At 56.7% G+C, this 11,953-nt stretch overlaps 57 pseudogenes; all 57 read left to right on the forward strand.

Moving 5' to 3' along the window:
- The first annotated feature begins 45 nt into the window (after positions 1-45).
- On the forward strand, positions 46-164 carry LOC136599143 (5S ribosomal RNA; annotated as a pseudogene).
- An 80-nt stretch (positions 165-244) lies between these two features.
- LOC136599155 (5S ribosomal RNA) lies at positions 245-363 on the forward strand (annotated as a pseudogene).
- Positions 364-443: 80 nt separating this feature from the next.
- On the forward strand, positions 444-562 carry LOC136599169 (5S ribosomal RNA; annotated as a pseudogene).
- An 80-nt stretch (positions 563-642) lies between these two features.
- On the forward strand, positions 643-761 carry LOC136599181 (5S ribosomal RNA; annotated as a pseudogene).
- An 80-nt stretch (positions 762-841) lies between these two features.
- On the forward strand, positions 842-960 carry LOC136599193 (5S ribosomal RNA; annotated as a pseudogene).
- An 80-nt stretch (positions 961-1,040) lies between these two features.
- Positions 1,041-1,159, forward strand: LOC136599206 (5S ribosomal RNA; annotated as a pseudogene).
- An 80-nt stretch (positions 1,160-1,239) lies between these two features.
- Positions 1,240-1,359, forward strand: LOC136599257 (5S ribosomal RNA; annotated as a pseudogene).
- Positions 1,360-1,439: 80 nt separating this feature from the next.
- LOC136599205 (5S ribosomal RNA) lies at positions 1,440-1,558 on the forward strand (annotated as a pseudogene).
- Positions 1,559-1,638: 80 nt separating this feature from the next.
- LOC136599217 (5S ribosomal RNA) lies at positions 1,639-1,757 on the forward strand (annotated as a pseudogene).
- Positions 1,758-1,837: 80 nt separating this feature from the next.
- Positions 1,838-1,956, forward strand: LOC136599230 (5S ribosomal RNA; annotated as a pseudogene).
- Positions 1,957-2,036: 80 nt separating this feature from the next.
- LOC136598971 (5S ribosomal RNA) lies at positions 2,037-2,155 on the forward strand (annotated as a pseudogene).
- Positions 2,156-2,235: 80 nt separating this feature from the next.
- Positions 2,236-2,354, forward strand: LOC136599242 (5S ribosomal RNA; annotated as a pseudogene).
- A 279-nt stretch (positions 2,355-2,633) lies between these two features.
- On the forward strand, positions 2,634-2,752 carry LOC136599254 (5S ribosomal RNA; annotated as a pseudogene).
- Positions 2,753-2,832: 80 nt separating this feature from the next.
- LOC136599133 (5S ribosomal RNA) lies at positions 2,833-2,951 on the forward strand (annotated as a pseudogene).
- An 80-nt stretch (positions 2,952-3,031) lies between these two features.
- LOC136599161 (5S ribosomal RNA) lies at positions 3,032-3,150 on the forward strand (annotated as a pseudogene).
- An 80-nt stretch (positions 3,151-3,230) lies between these two features.
- Positions 3,231-3,349, forward strand: LOC136599241 (5S ribosomal RNA; annotated as a pseudogene).
- An 80-nt stretch (positions 3,350-3,429) lies between these two features.
- LOC136599266 (5S ribosomal RNA) lies at positions 3,430-3,548 on the forward strand (annotated as a pseudogene).
- Positions 3,549-3,628: 80 nt separating this feature from the next.
- On the forward strand, positions 3,629-3,747 carry LOC136599269 (5S ribosomal RNA; annotated as a pseudogene).
- Positions 3,748-3,827: 80 nt separating this feature from the next.
- On the forward strand, positions 3,828-3,946 carry LOC136599270 (5S ribosomal RNA; annotated as a pseudogene).
- An 80-nt stretch (positions 3,947-4,026) lies between these two features.
- Positions 4,027-4,145, forward strand: LOC136599243 (5S ribosomal RNA; annotated as a pseudogene).
- An 80-nt stretch (positions 4,146-4,225) lies between these two features.
- LOC136599058 (5S ribosomal RNA) lies at positions 4,226-4,344 on the forward strand (annotated as a pseudogene).
- Positions 4,345-4,424: 80 nt separating this feature from the next.
- LOC136599271 (5S ribosomal RNA) lies at positions 4,425-4,543 on the forward strand (annotated as a pseudogene).
- Positions 4,544-4,623: 80 nt separating this feature from the next.
- Positions 4,624-4,742, forward strand: LOC136598959 (5S ribosomal RNA; annotated as a pseudogene).
- An 80-nt stretch (positions 4,743-4,822) lies between these two features.
- Positions 4,823-4,941, forward strand: LOC136599272 (5S ribosomal RNA; annotated as a pseudogene).
- A 279-nt stretch (positions 4,942-5,220) lies between these two features.
- Positions 5,221-5,339, forward strand: LOC136599274 (5S ribosomal RNA; annotated as a pseudogene).
- Positions 5,340-5,419: 80 nt separating this feature from the next.
- LOC136599134 (5S ribosomal RNA) lies at positions 5,420-5,538 on the forward strand (annotated as a pseudogene).
- An 80-nt stretch (positions 5,539-5,618) lies between these two features.
- Positions 5,619-5,737, forward strand: LOC136599275 (5S ribosomal RNA; annotated as a pseudogene).
- An 80-nt stretch (positions 5,738-5,817) lies between these two features.
- LOC136599158 (5S ribosomal RNA) lies at positions 5,818-5,936 on the forward strand (annotated as a pseudogene).
- Positions 5,937-6,016: 80 nt separating this feature from the next.
- On the forward strand, positions 6,017-6,135 carry LOC136599276 (5S ribosomal RNA; annotated as a pseudogene).
- An 80-nt stretch (positions 6,136-6,215) lies between these two features.
- On the forward strand, positions 6,216-6,334 carry LOC136599277 (5S ribosomal RNA; annotated as a pseudogene).
- Positions 6,335-6,414: 80 nt separating this feature from the next.
- Positions 6,415-6,533, forward strand: LOC136599278 (5S ribosomal RNA; annotated as a pseudogene).
- An 80-nt stretch (positions 6,534-6,613) lies between these two features.
- On the forward strand, positions 6,614-6,732 carry LOC136599279 (5S ribosomal RNA; annotated as a pseudogene).
- An 80-nt stretch (positions 6,733-6,812) lies between these two features.
- LOC136599280 (5S ribosomal RNA) lies at positions 6,813-6,931 on the forward strand (annotated as a pseudogene).
- Positions 6,932-7,011: 80 nt separating this feature from the next.
- LOC136599281 (5S ribosomal RNA) lies at positions 7,012-7,130 on the forward strand (annotated as a pseudogene).
- Positions 7,131-7,210: 80 nt separating this feature from the next.
- LOC136599283 (5S ribosomal RNA) lies at positions 7,211-7,329 on the forward strand (annotated as a pseudogene).
- An 80-nt stretch (positions 7,330-7,409) lies between these two features.
- On the forward strand, positions 7,410-7,528 carry LOC136599285 (5S ribosomal RNA; annotated as a pseudogene).
- An 80-nt stretch (positions 7,529-7,608) lies between these two features.
- On the forward strand, positions 7,609-7,727 carry LOC136599286 (5S ribosomal RNA; annotated as a pseudogene).
- Positions 7,728-7,807: 80 nt separating this feature from the next.
- LOC136599287 (5S ribosomal RNA) lies at positions 7,808-7,926 on the forward strand (annotated as a pseudogene).
- An 80-nt stretch (positions 7,927-8,006) lies between these two features.
- LOC136599288 (5S ribosomal RNA) lies at positions 8,007-8,125 on the forward strand (annotated as a pseudogene).
- An 80-nt stretch (positions 8,126-8,205) lies between these two features.
- LOC136599258 (5S ribosomal RNA) lies at positions 8,206-8,324 on the forward strand (annotated as a pseudogene).
- Positions 8,325-8,404: 80 nt separating this feature from the next.
- Positions 8,405-8,523, forward strand: LOC136599260 (5S ribosomal RNA; annotated as a pseudogene).
- An 80-nt stretch (positions 8,524-8,603) lies between these two features.
- Positions 8,604-8,722, forward strand: LOC136599232 (5S ribosomal RNA; annotated as a pseudogene).
- An 80-nt stretch (positions 8,723-8,802) lies between these two features.
- On the forward strand, positions 8,803-8,921 carry LOC136598917 (5S ribosomal RNA; annotated as a pseudogene).
- Positions 8,922-9,001: 80 nt separating this feature from the next.
- On the forward strand, positions 9,002-9,120 carry LOC136598918 (5S ribosomal RNA; annotated as a pseudogene).
- Positions 9,121-9,200: 80 nt separating this feature from the next.
- On the forward strand, positions 9,201-9,319 carry LOC136598920 (5S ribosomal RNA; annotated as a pseudogene).
- Positions 9,320-9,597: 278 nt separating this feature from the next.
- On the forward strand, positions 9,598-9,716 carry LOC136598921 (5S ribosomal RNA; annotated as a pseudogene).
- Positions 9,717-9,796: 80 nt separating this feature from the next.
- On the forward strand, positions 9,797-9,915 carry LOC136598922 (5S ribosomal RNA; annotated as a pseudogene).
- Positions 9,916-9,995: 80 nt separating this feature from the next.
- Positions 9,996-10,114, forward strand: LOC136598916 (5S ribosomal RNA; annotated as a pseudogene).
- An 80-nt stretch (positions 10,115-10,194) lies between these two features.
- LOC136598924 (5S ribosomal RNA) lies at positions 10,195-10,313 on the forward strand (annotated as a pseudogene).
- Positions 10,314-10,393: 80 nt separating this feature from the next.
- On the forward strand, positions 10,394-10,512 carry LOC136599248 (5S ribosomal RNA; annotated as a pseudogene).
- Positions 10,513-10,592: 80 nt separating this feature from the next.
- On the forward strand, positions 10,593-10,711 carry LOC136599163 (5S ribosomal RNA; annotated as a pseudogene).
- Positions 10,712-10,791: 80 nt separating this feature from the next.
- LOC136599145 (5S ribosomal RNA) lies at positions 10,792-10,910 on the forward strand (annotated as a pseudogene).
- Positions 10,911-10,990: 80 nt separating this feature from the next.
- LOC136599194 (5S ribosomal RNA) lies at positions 10,991-11,109 on the forward strand (annotated as a pseudogene).
- An 80-nt stretch (positions 11,110-11,189) lies between these two features.
- LOC136598925 (5S ribosomal RNA) lies at positions 11,190-11,308 on the forward strand (annotated as a pseudogene).
- An 80-nt stretch (positions 11,309-11,388) lies between these two features.
- Positions 11,389-11,507, forward strand: LOC136598926 (5S ribosomal RNA; annotated as a pseudogene).
- Positions 11,508-11,587: 80 nt separating this feature from the next.
- On the forward strand, positions 11,588-11,706 carry LOC136599146 (5S ribosomal RNA; annotated as a pseudogene).
- An 80-nt stretch (positions 11,707-11,786) lies between these two features.
- LOC136598927 (5S ribosomal RNA) lies at positions 11,787-11,905 on the forward strand (annotated as a pseudogene).
- The last annotated feature ends 48 nt before the right edge of the window (positions 11,906-11,953 follow it).

The raw sequence follows: 11,953 nt of genomic DNA on the forward strand, positions 1-11,953 counted from the left end.
TGTGCGTTCGCACTGCAGAAAGCCCATAGGAAAGGAGGAGGAGCTGTCAACGGGCATTCTAAGCTGAATGTGCCTGCTCTCGTCAGATCGCGGCCGCCAGCCAGCTTGAGGCCTGGCAAGTACCAGTATGGGTGACCGGCTGGGAATCCCAGGTCCCGTTGACTTTTAAGGCCGTGAGTAGGTTTCTTTCCTTTCTCGAGGTGCGTTCGCACTGCAGAAAGCCCATAGGAAAGGAGGAGGAGCTGTCAACGGGCATTCTAAGCTGAATGTGCCTGCTCTCGTCAGATCGCGGCCGCCAGCCAGCTTGAGGCCTGGCAAGTACCAGTATGGGTGACCGGCTGGGAATCCCAGGTCCCGTTGACTTTTAAGGCCGTGAGTAGGTTTCTTTCCTTTTCGGAGGTGCGTTCGCACTGCAGAAAGCCCATAGGAAAGGAGGAGGAGCTGTCAACGGGCATTCTAAGCTGAATGTGCCTGCTCTCGTCAGATCGCGGCCGCCAGCCAGCTTGAGGCCTGGCAAGTACCAGTATGGGTGACCGGCTGGGAATCCCAGGTCCCGTTGACTTTTAAGGCCGTGAGTAGGTTTCTTTCCTTTTCGGAGGTGCGTTCGCACTGCAGAAAGCCCATAGGAAAGGAGGAGGAGCTGTCAACGGGCATTCTAAGCTGAATGTGCCTGCTCTCGTCAGATCGCGGCCGCCAGCCAGCTTGAGGCCTGGCAAGTACCAGTATGGGTGACCGGCTGGGAATCCCAGGTCCCGTTGACTTTTAAGGCCGTGAGTAGGTTTCTTTCCTTTTCGGAGGTGCGTTCGCACTGCAGAAAGCCCATAGGAAAGGAGGAGGAGCTGTCAACGGGCATTCTAAGCTGAATGTGCCTGCTCTCGTCAGATCGCGGCCGCCAGCCAGCTTGAGGCCTGGCAAGTACCAGTATGGGTGACCGGCTGGGAATCCCAGGTCCCGTTGACTTTTAAGGCCGTGAGTAGGTTTCTTTCCTTTTCGGAGGTGCGTTCGCACTGCAGAAAGCCCATAGGAAAGGAGGAGGAGCTGTCAACGGGCATTCTAAGCTGAATGTGCCTGCTCTCGTCAGATCGCGGCCGCCAGCCAGCTTGAGGCCTGGCAAGTACCAGTATGGGTGACCGGCTGGGAATCCCAGGTCCCATTGACTTTTAAGGCCGTGAGTAGGTTTCTTTCCGTTTCGGAGGTGCGTTCGCACTGCAGAAAGCCCATAGGAAAGGAGGAGGAGCTGTCAACGGGCATTCTAAGCTGAATGTGCCTGCTCTCGTCAGATCGCGGCCGCCAGCCAGCTTGAGGCCTGTCAAGGTACCAGTATGGGTGACCGGCTGGGAATCCCAGGTCCCGTTGACTTTTAAGGCCGTGAGTAGGTTTCTTTCCTTTTCGGAGGTGCGTTCGCACTGCAGAAAGTCCATAGGAAAGGAGGAGGAGCTGTCAACGGGCATTCTAAGCTGAATGTGCCTGCTCTCGTCAGATCGCGGCCGCCAGCCAGCTTGAGGCCTGGCAAGTACCAGTATGGGTGACCGGCTGGGAATCCCAGGTCCCGTTGACTTTTAAGGCCGTGAGTAGGTTTCTTTCCGTTTCGGAGGTGCGTTCGCACTGCAGAAAGCCCATAGGAAAGGAGGAGGAGCTGTCAACGGGCATTCTAAGCTGAATGTGCCTGCTCTCGTCAGATCGCGGCCGCCAGCCAGCTTGAGGCCTGGCAAGTACCAGTATGGGTGACCGGCTGGGAATCCCAGGTCCCGTTGACTTTTCAGGCCGTGAGTAGGTTTCTTTCCTTTTCGGAGGTGCGTTCGCACTGCAGAAAGCCCATAGGAAAGGAGGAGGAGCTGTCAACGGGCATTCTAAGCTGAATGTGCCTGCTCTCGTCAGATCGCGGCCGCCAGCCAGCTTGAGGCCTGGCAAGTACCAGTATGGGTGACCGGCTGGGAATCCCAGGTCCCGTTGACTTTTAAGGCCGTGAGTAGGTTTCTTTCCGTTTCGGAGGTGCGTTCGCACTGCAGAAAGCCCATAGGAAAGGAGGAGGAGCTGTCAACGGGCATTCTAAGCTGAATGTGCCTGCTCTCGTCAGATCGCGGCCACCAGCCAGCTTGAGGCCTGGCAAGTACCAGTATGGGTGACCGGCTGGGAATCCCAGGTCCCGTTGACTTTTAAGGCCGTGAGTAGGTTTCTTTCCTTTTCGGAGGTGCGTTCGCACTGCAGAAAGCCCATAGGAAAGGAGGAGGAGCTGTCAACGGGCATTCTAAGCTGAATGTGCCTGCTCTCGTCAGATCGCGGCCGCCAGCCAGCTTGAGGCCTGGCAAGTACCAGTATGGGTGACCGGCTGGGAATCCCAGGTCCCGTTGACTTTTAAGGCCGTGAGTAGGTTTCTTTCCTTTTCGGAGGTGCGTTCGCACTGCAGAAAGCCCATAGGAAAGGAGGAGGAGCTGTCAACAGGCGTTCTAAGCTGAATGTGCCTGCTCTCGTCAGATCGCGGCCGCCAGCCAGCTTGAGGCCTGGCAAGTACCAGTATGGGTGACCGGCTGGGAATCCCAGGTCCCGTTGACTTTTAAGGCCGTGAGTAGGTTTCTTTCCTTTTCGGAGGTGCGTTCGCACTGCAGAAAGCCCATAGGAAAGGAGGAGGAGCTGTCAACGGGCATTCTAAGCTGAATGTGCCTGCTCTCGTCAGATCGCGGCCGCCAGCCAGCTTGAGGCCTGGCAAGTACCAGTATGGGTGACCGGCTGGGAATCCCAGGTCCCGTTGACTTTTAAGGCCGTGAGTAGGTTTCTTTCCGTTTCGGAGGTGCGTTCGCACTGCAGAAAGCCCATAGGAAAGGAGGAGGAGCTGTCAACGGGCATTCTAAGCTGAATGTGCCTGCTCTCGTCAGATCGCGGCCGCCAGCCAGCTTGAGGCCTGGCAAGTACCATTATGGGTGACCGGCTGGGAATCCCAGGTCCCGTTGACTTTTAAGGCCGTGAGTAGGTTTCTTTCCTTTTCGGAGGTGCGTTCGCACTGCAGAAAGCCCATAGGAAAGGAGGAGGAGCTGTCAACGGGCATTCTAAGCTGAATGTGCCTGCTCTCGTCAGATCGCAGCCGCCAGCCAGCTTGAGGCCTGGCAAGTACCAGTATGGGTGACCGGCTGGGAATCCCAGGTCCCGTTGACTTTTAAGGCCGTGAGTAGGTTTCTTTCCTTTTCGGAGGTGCGTTCGCACTGCAGAAAGCCCATAGGAAAGGAGGAGGAGCTGTCAACGGGCATTCTAAGCTGAATGTGCCTGCTCTCGTCAGATCGCGGCCGCCAGCCAGCTTGAGGCCTGTCAGGTACCAGTATGGGTGACCGGCTGGGAATCCCAGGTCCCGTTGACTTTTAAGGCCGTGAGTAGGTTACTTTCCTTTTCGGAGGTGCGTTCGCACTGCAGAAAGTCCATAGGAAAGGAGGAGGAGCTGTCAACGGGCATTCTAAGCTGAATGTGCCTGCTCTCGTCAGATCGCGGCCGCCAGCCAGCTTGAGGCCTGGCAAGTACCAGTATGGGTGACCGGCTGGGAATCCCAGGTCCCGTTGACTTTTAAGGCCGTGAGTAGGTTTCTTTCCGTTTCGGAGGTGCGTTCGCACTGCAGAAAGCCCATAGGAAAGGAGGAGGAGCTGTCAACGGGCATTCTAAGCTGAATGTGCCTGCTCTCGTCAGATCGCGGCCGCCAGCCAGCTTGAGGCCTGGCAAGTACCAGTATGGGTGACCGGCTGGGAATCCCAGGTCCCGTTGACTTTTCAGGCCGTGAGTAGGTTTCTTTCCTTTTCGGAGGTGCGTTCGCACTGCAGAAAGCCCATAGGAAAGGAGGAGGAGCTGTCAACGGGCATTCTAAGCTGAATGTGCCTGCTCTCGTCAGATCGCAGCCGCCAGCCAGCTTGAGGCCTGGCAAGTACCAGTATGGGTGACCGGCTGGGAATCCCAGGTCCCGTTGACTTTTAAGGCCGTGAGTAGGTTTCTTTCCTTTTCGGAGGTGCGTTCGCACTGCAGAAAGCCCATAGGAAAGGAGGAGGAGCTGTCAACGGGCATTCTAAGCTGAATGTGCCTGCTCTCGTCAGATCGCGGCCGCCAGCCAGCTTGAGGCCTGTCAGGTACCAGTATGGGTGACCGGCTGGGAATCCCAGGTCCCGTTGACTTTTAAGGCCGTGAGTAGGTTACTTTCCTTTTCGGAGGTGCGTTCGCACTGCAGAAAGTCCATAGGAAAGGAGGAGGAGCTGTCAACGGGCATTCTAAGCTGAATGTGCCTGCTCTCGTCAGATCGCGGCCGCCAGCCAGCTTGAGGCCTGGCAAGTACCAGTATGGGTGACCGGCTGGGAATCCCAGGTCCCGTTGACTTTTAAGGCCGTGAGTAGGTTTCTTTCCGTTTCGGAGGTGCGTTCGCACTGCAGAAAGCCCATAGGAAAGGAGGAGGAGCTGTCAACGGGCATTCTAAGCTGAATGTGCCTGCTCTCGTCAGATCGCGGCCGCCAGCCAGCTTGAGGCCTGGCAAGTACCAGTATGGGTGACCGGCTGGGAATCCCAGGTCCCGTTGACTTTTAAGGCCGTGAGTAGGTTTCTTTCCGTTTCGGAGGTGCGTTCGCACTGCAGAAAGCCCATAGGAAAGGAGGAGGAGCTGTCAACGGGCATTCTAAGCTGAATGTGCCTGCTCTCGTCAGATCGCGGCCACCAGCCAGCTTGAGGCCTGGCAAGTACCAGTATGGGTGACCGGCTGGGAATCCCAGGTCCCGTTGACTTTTAAGGCCGTGAGTAGGTTTCTTTCCTTTTCGGAGGTGCGTTCGCACTGCAGAAAGCCCATAGGAAAGGAGGAGGAGCTGTCAACGGGCATTCTAAGCTGAATGTGCCTGCTCTCGTCAGATCGCGGCCGCCAGCCAGCTTGAGGCCTGGCAAGTACCAGTATGGGTGACCGGCTGGGAATCCCAGGTCCCGTTGACTTTTAAGGCCGTGAGTAGGTTTCTTTCCTTTTCGGAGGTGCGTTCGCACTGCAGAAAGCCCATAGGAAAGGAGGAGGAGCTGTCAACAGGCGTTCTAAGCTGAATGTGCCTGCTCTCGTCAGATCGCGGCCGCCAGCCAGCTTGAGGCCTGGCAAGTACCAGTATGGGTGACCGGCTGGGAATCCCAGGTCCCGTTGACTTTTAAGGCCGTGAGTAGGTTTCTTTCCTTTTCGGAGGTGCGTTCGCACTGCAGAAAGCCCATAGGAAAGGAGGAGGAGCTGTCAACGGGCATTCTAAGCTGAATGTGCCTGCTCTCGTCAGATCGCGGCCGCCAGCCAGCTTGAGGCCTGGCAAGTACCAGTATGGGTGACCGGCTGGGAATCCCAGGTCCCGTTGACTTTTAAGGCCGTGAGTAGGTTTCTTTCCGTTTCGGAGGTGCGTTCGCACTGCAGAAAGCCCATAGGAAAGGAGGAGGAGCTGTCAACGGGCATTCTAAGCTGAATGTGCCTGCTCTCGTCAGATCGCGGCCGCCAGCCAGCTTGAGGCCTGGCAAGTACCATTATGGGTGACCGGCTGGGAATCCCAGGTCCCGTTGACTTTTAAGGCCGTGAGTAGGTTTCTTTCCTTTTCGGAGGTGCGTTCGCACTGCAGAAAGCCCATAGGAAAGGAGGAGGAGCTGTCAACGGGCATTCTAAGCTGAATGTGCCTGCTCTCGTCAGATCGCGGCCGCCAGCCAGCTTGAGGCCTGGCAAGTACCAGTATGGGTGACCGGCTGGGAATCCCAGGTCCCGTTGACTTTTAAGGCCGTGAGTAGGTTTCTTTCCTTTTCGGAGGTGCGTTCGCACTGCAGAAAGCCCATAGGAAAGGAGGAGGAGCTGTCAACGGGCATTCTAAGCTGAATGTGCCTGCTCTCGTCAGATCGCGGCCGCCAGCCAGCTTGAGGCCTGGCAAGTACCAGTATGGGTGACCGGCTGGGAATCCCAGGTCCCGTTGATTTTAAAGGCCGTGAGTAGGTCTCTTTCCGTTTCGGAGGTGCGTTCGCACTGCAGAAAGCCCATAGGAAAGGAGGAGGAGCTGTCAACGGGCATTCTAAGCTGAATGTGCCTGCTCTCGTCAGATCGCGGCCGCCAGCCAGCTTGAGGCCTGGCAAGTACCAGTATGGGTGACCGGCTGGGAATCCCAGGTCCCGTTGACTTTTAAGGCCGTGAGTAGGTTTCTTTCCTTTTCGGAGGTGCGTTCGCACTGCAGAAAGCCCATAGGAAAGGAGGAGGAGCTGTCAACGGGCATTCTAAGCTGAATGTGCCTGCTCTCGTCAGATCGCGGCCGCCAGCCAGCTTGAGGCCTGGCAAGTACCAGTATGGGTGACCGGCTGGGAATCCCAGGTCCCGTTGACTTTTAAGGCCGTGAGTAGGTTTCTTTCCTTTTCGGAGGTGCGTTCGCACTGCAGAAAGCCCATAGGAAAGGAGGAGGAGCTGTCAACGGGCATTCTAAGCTGAATGTGCCTGCTCTCGTCAGATCGCGGCCGCCAGCCAGCTTGAGGCCTGGCAAGTACCAGTATGGGTGACCGGCTGGGAATCCCAGGTCCCGTTGACTTTTAAGGCCGTGAGTAGGTTTCTTTCCTTTTCGGAGGTGCGTTCGCACTGCAGAAAGCCCATAGGAAAGGAGGAGGAGCTGTCAACGGGCATTCTAAGCTGAATGTGCCTGCTCTCGTCAGATCGCGGCCGCCAGCCAGCTTGAGGCCTGGCAAGTACCAGTATGGGTGACCGGCTGGGAATCCCAGGTCCCGTTGACTTTTAAGGCCGTGAGTAGGTTTCTTTCCTTTTCGGAGGTGCGTTCGCACTGCAGAAAGCCCATAGGAAAGGAGGAGGAGCTGTCAACGGGCATTCTAAGCTGAATGTGCCTGCTCTCGTCAGATCGCGGCCGCCAGCCAGCTTGAGGCCTGGCAAGTACCAGTATGGGTGACCGGCTGGGAATCCCAGGTCCCGTTGACTTTTAAGGCCGTGAGTAGGTTTCTTTCCTTTTCGGAGGTGCGTTCGCACTGCAGAAAGCCCATAGGAAAGGAGGAGGAGCTGTCAACGGGCATTCTAAGCTGAATGTGCCTGCTCTCGTCAGATCGCGGCCGCCAGCCAGCTTGAGGCCTGGCAAGTACCAGTATGGGTGACCGGCTGGGAATCCCAGGTCCCGTTGACTTTTAAGGCCGTGAGTAGGTTTCTTTCCTTTTCGGAGGTGCGTTCGCACTGCAGAAAGCCCATAGGAAAGGAGGAGGAGCTGTCAACGGGCATTCTAAGCTGAATGTGCCTGCTCTCGTCAGATCGCGGCCGCCAGCCAGCTTGAGGCCTGGCAAGTACCAGTATGGGTGACCGGCTGGGAATCCCAGGTCCCGTTGACTTTTAAGGCCGTGAGTAGGTTTCTTTCCTTTTCGGAGGTGCGTTCGCACTGCAGAAAGCCCATAGGAAAGGAGGAGGAGCTGTCAACGGGCATTCTAAGCTGAATGTGCCTGCTCTCGTCAGATCGCGGCCGCCAGCCAGCTTGAGGCCTGGCAAGTACCAGTATGGGTGACCGGCTGGGAATCCCAGGTCCCGTTGACTTTTAAGGCCGTGAGTAGGTTTCTTTCCTTTTCGGAGGTGCGTTCGCACTGCAGAAAGCCCATAGGAAAGGAGGAGGAGCTGTCAACGGGCATTCTAAGCTGAATGTGCCTGCTCTCGTCAGATCGCGGCCGCCAGCCAGCTTGAGGCCTGGCAAGTACCAGTATGGGTGACCGGCTGGGAATCCCAGGTCCCGTTGACTTTTAAGGCCGTGAGTAGGTTTCTTTCCGTTTCGGAGGTGCGTTCGCACTGCAGAAAGCCCATAGGAAAGGAGGAGGAGCTGTCAACGGGCATTCTAAGCTGAATGTGCCTGCTCTCGTCAGATCGCGGCCGCCAGCCAGCTTGAGGCCTGGCAAGTACCAGTATGGGTGACCGGCTGGGAATCCCAGGTCCCGTTGACTTTTAAGGCCGTGAGTAGGTTTCTTTCCTTTTCGGAGGTGCGTTCGCACTGCAGAAAGCCCATAGGAAAGGAGGAGGAGCTGTCAACGGGCATTCTAAGCTGAATGTGCCTGCTCTCGTCAGATCGCGGCCGCCAGCCAGCTTGAGGCCTGGCAAGTACCAGTATGGGTGACCGGCTGGGAATCCCAGGTCCCGTTGACTTTTAAGGCCGTGAGTAGGTTTCTTTCCGTTTCGGAGGTGCGTTCGCACTGCAGAAAGCCCATAGGAAAGGAGGAGGAGCTGTCAACGGGCATTCTAAGCTGAATGTGCCTGCTCTCGTCAGATCGCGGCCGCCAGCCAGCTTGAGGCCTGGCAAGTACCAGTATGGATGACCGGCTGGGAATCCCAGGTCCCATTGACTTTTAAGGCCGTGAGTAGGTTTCTTTCCTTTTCGGAGGTGCGTTCCCACTGCAGAAAGCCCATAGGAAAGGAGGAGGAGCTGTCAACGGGCATTCTAAGCTGAATATGCCTGCTCTCGTCAGATCGCGGCCGCCAGCCAGCTTGAGGTCTGGCAAGTACCAGTATGGGTGACCGGCTGGGAATCCCAGGTCCCGTCGACTTTTAAGGCCGTGAGTAGGTTTCTTTCCTTTTCGGAGGTGCGTTCGCACTGCAGAAAGCCCATAGGAAAGGAGGAGGAGCTGTCAACAGGCATTCTAAGCTGAATGTGCCTGCTCTCGTCAGATCGCGGCCGCCAGCCAGCTTGAGGCCTGGCAAGTACCAGTATGGGTGACCGGCTGGGAATCCCAGGTCCCGTTGACTTTTAAGGCCGTGAGTAGGTTTCTTTCCTTTTCGGAGGTGCGTTCGCACTGCAGAAAGCCCATAGGAAAGGAGGAGGAGCTGTCAACGGGCATTCTAAGCTGAATGTGCCTGCTCTCGTCAGATCGCGGCCGCCAGCCAGCTTGAGGCCTGGCAAGTACCAGTATGGGTGACCGGCTGGGAATCCCAGGTCCCGTTGACTTTTAAGGCCGTGAGTAGGTTTCTTTCCGTTTCGGAGGTGCGTTCGCACTGCAGAAAGCCCATAGGAAAGGAGGAGGAGCTGTCAACGGGCATTCTAAGCTGAATGTGCCTGCTCTCGTCAGATCGCGGCCGCCAGCCAGCTTGAGGCCTGGCAAGTACCAGTATGGGTGACCGGCTGGGAATCCCAGGTCCCGTTGACTTTTAAGGCCGTGAGTAGGTTTCTTTTCTTTTCGGAGGTGCGTTCGCACTGCAGAAAGCCCATAGGAAAGGAGGAGGAGCTGTCAACGGGCATTCTAAGCTGAATGTGCCTGCTCTCGTCAGATCGCGGCCGCCAGCCAGCTTGAGGCCTGGCAAGTACCAGTATGGGTGACCGGCTGGGAATCCCAGGTCCCGTTGACTTTAAGGCCGTGAGTAGGTTTCTTTCCTTTTCGGAGGTGCGTTCGCTCTGCAGAAAGCCCATAGGAAAGGAGGAGGAGCTGTCAACGGGCATTCTAAGCTGAATGTGCCTGCTCTCGTCAGATCGCGGCCGCCAGCCAGCTTGAGGCCTGGCAAGTACAAGTATGGGAGACCGGCTGGGAATCCCAGGTCCCATTGACTTTTAAGGCCGTGAGTAGGTTTCTTTCCTTTTCGGAGGTGCGTTCGCACTGCAGAAAGCCCATAGGAAAGGAGGAGGAGCTGTCAACGGGCATTCTAAGCTGAATGTGCCTGCTCTCGTCAGATCGCGGCCGCCAGCCAGCTTGAGGCCTGGCAAGTACCAGTATGGGTGACCGGCTGGGAATCCCAGGTCCCGTTGACTTTTAAGGCCGTGAGTAGGTTTCTTTCCTTTTCGGAGGTGCGTTCGCACTGCAGAAAGCCCATAGGAAAGGAGGAGGAGCTGTCAACGGGCATTCTAAGCTGAATGTGCCTGCTCTCGTCAGATCGCGGCCGCCAGCCAGCTTGAGGCCTGGCAAGTACCAGTATGGGTGACCGGCTGGGAATCCCAGGTCCCGTTGACTTTTAAGGCCGTGAGTAGGTTTCTTTCCTTTTCGGAGGTGCGTTCGCACTGCAGAAAGCCCATAGGAAAGGAGGAGGAGCTGTCAACGGGCATTCTAAGCTGAATGTGCCTGCTCTCGTCAGATCGCGGCAGCCAGCCAGCTTGAGGCCTGGCAAGTACCAGTATGGGTGACCGGCTGGGAATCCCAGGTCCCGTTGACTTTTAAGGCCGTGAGTAGGTTTCTTTCCGTTTCGGAGGTGCGTTCGCACTGCAGAAAGCCCATAGGAAAGGAGGAGGAGCTGTCAACGGGCATTCTAAGCTGAATGTGCCTGCTCTCGTCAGATCGCGGCCGCCAGCCAGCTTGAGGCCTGGCAAGTACCAGTATGGGTGACCGGCTGGGAATCCCAGGTCCCGTTGACTTTTAAGGCCGTGAGTAGGTTTCTTTCCTTTTCGGAGGTGCGTTCGCACTGCAGAAAGCCCATAGGAAAGGAGGAGGAGCTGTCAACGGGCATTCTAAGCTGAATGTGCCTGCTCTCGTCAGATCGCGGCCGCCAGCCAGCTTGAGGCCTGGCAAGCACCAGTATGGGTGACCGGCTGGGAATCCCAGGTCCCGTTGACTTTTAAGGCCGTGAGTAGGTTTCTTTCCTTTTCGGAGGTGCGTTCGCACTGCAGAAAGCCCATAGGAAAGGAGGAGGAGCTGTCAACGGGCATTCTAAGCTGAATGTGCCTGCTCTCGTCAGATCGCGGCCGCCAGCCAGCTTGAGGCCTGGCAAGTACCAGTATGGGTGACCGGCTGGGAATCCCAGGTCCCGTTGCCTTTTAAGGCCGTGAGTAGGTTTCTTTCCTTTTCGGAGGTGCGTTCGCACTGCAGAAAGCCCATAGGAAAGGAGGAGGAGCTGTCAACGGGCATTCTAAGCTGAATGTGCCTGCTCTCGTCAGATCGCGGCCGCCAGCCAGCTTGAGGCCTGGCAAGTACCAGTATGGGTGACCGGCTGGGAGTCCCAGGTCCCGTTGACTTTTAAGGCCGTGAGTAGGTTTCTTTCCTTTTCGGAGGTGCGTTCGCACTGCAGAAAGCCCATAGGAAAGGAGGAGGAGCTGTCAACGGGCATTCTAAGCTGAATGTGTCTGCTCTCGTCAGATCGCGGCCGCCAGCCAGCTTGAGGCCTGGCAAGTACCAGTATGGGTGACCGGCTGGGAATCCCAGGTCCCGTTGACTTTTAAGGCCGTGAGTAGGTTTCTTTCCTTTTCGGAGGTGCGTTCGCACTGCAGAAAGCCTATAGGAAAGGAGGAGGAGCTGTCAACGGGCATTCTAAGCTGAATGTGCCTGCTCTCGTCAGATCGCGGCCGCCAGCCAGCTTGAGGCCTGGCAAGTACCAGTATGGGTGACCGGCTGGGAATCCCAGGTCCCGTTGACTTTTAAGGCTGTGAGTAGGTTTCTTTCCGTTTCGGAGGTGCGTTCACACTGCAGAAAGCCCATAGGAAAGGAGGAGGAGCTGTCAACGGGCATTCTAAGCTGAATGTGCCTGCTCTCGTCAGATCGCGGCCGCCAGCCAGCTTGAGGCCTGGCAAGTACCAGTATGGGTGACCGGCTGGGAATCCCAGGTCCCGTTGACTTTTAAAGCCGTGAGTAGGTTTCTTTCCTTTTCGGAGGTGCGTTCGCACTGCAGAAAGCCCATAGGAAAGGAGGAGGAGCTGTCAATGGGCATTCTAAGCTGAATGTGCCTGCTCTCGTCAGATCGCGGCCGCCAGCCAGCTTGAGGCCTGGCAAGTACCAGTATGGGTGACCGGCTGGGAATCCCAGGTCCCGTTGACTTTTAAGGCCGTGAGTAGGTTTCTTTCCTTTTCGGAGGTGCGTTCGCACTGCAGAAAGCCCATAGGAAAGGAGGAGGAGCTGTCAACGGGCATTCTAAGCTGAATGTGCCTGCTCTCGTCAGATCGCGGCCGCCAGCCAGCTTGAGGCCTGGCAAGTACCAGTATGGGTGACCGGCTGGGAATCCCAGGTCCCGTTGACTTTTAAGGCCGTGAGTAGGTTTCTTTCCTTTTCGGAGGTGCGTTCGCAC

The sequence above is a fragment of the Eleutherodactylus coqui genome, unplaced genomic scaffold (genome assembly GCF_035609145.1).
Source record: "Eleutherodactylus coqui strain aEleCoq1 unplaced genomic scaffold, aEleCoq1.hap1 HAP1_SCAFFOLD_471, whole genome shotgun sequence".
Lineage (NCBI taxonomy): Eukaryota > Metazoa > Chordata > Amphibia > Anura > Eleutherodactylidae > Eleutherodactylus > Eleutherodactylus coqui.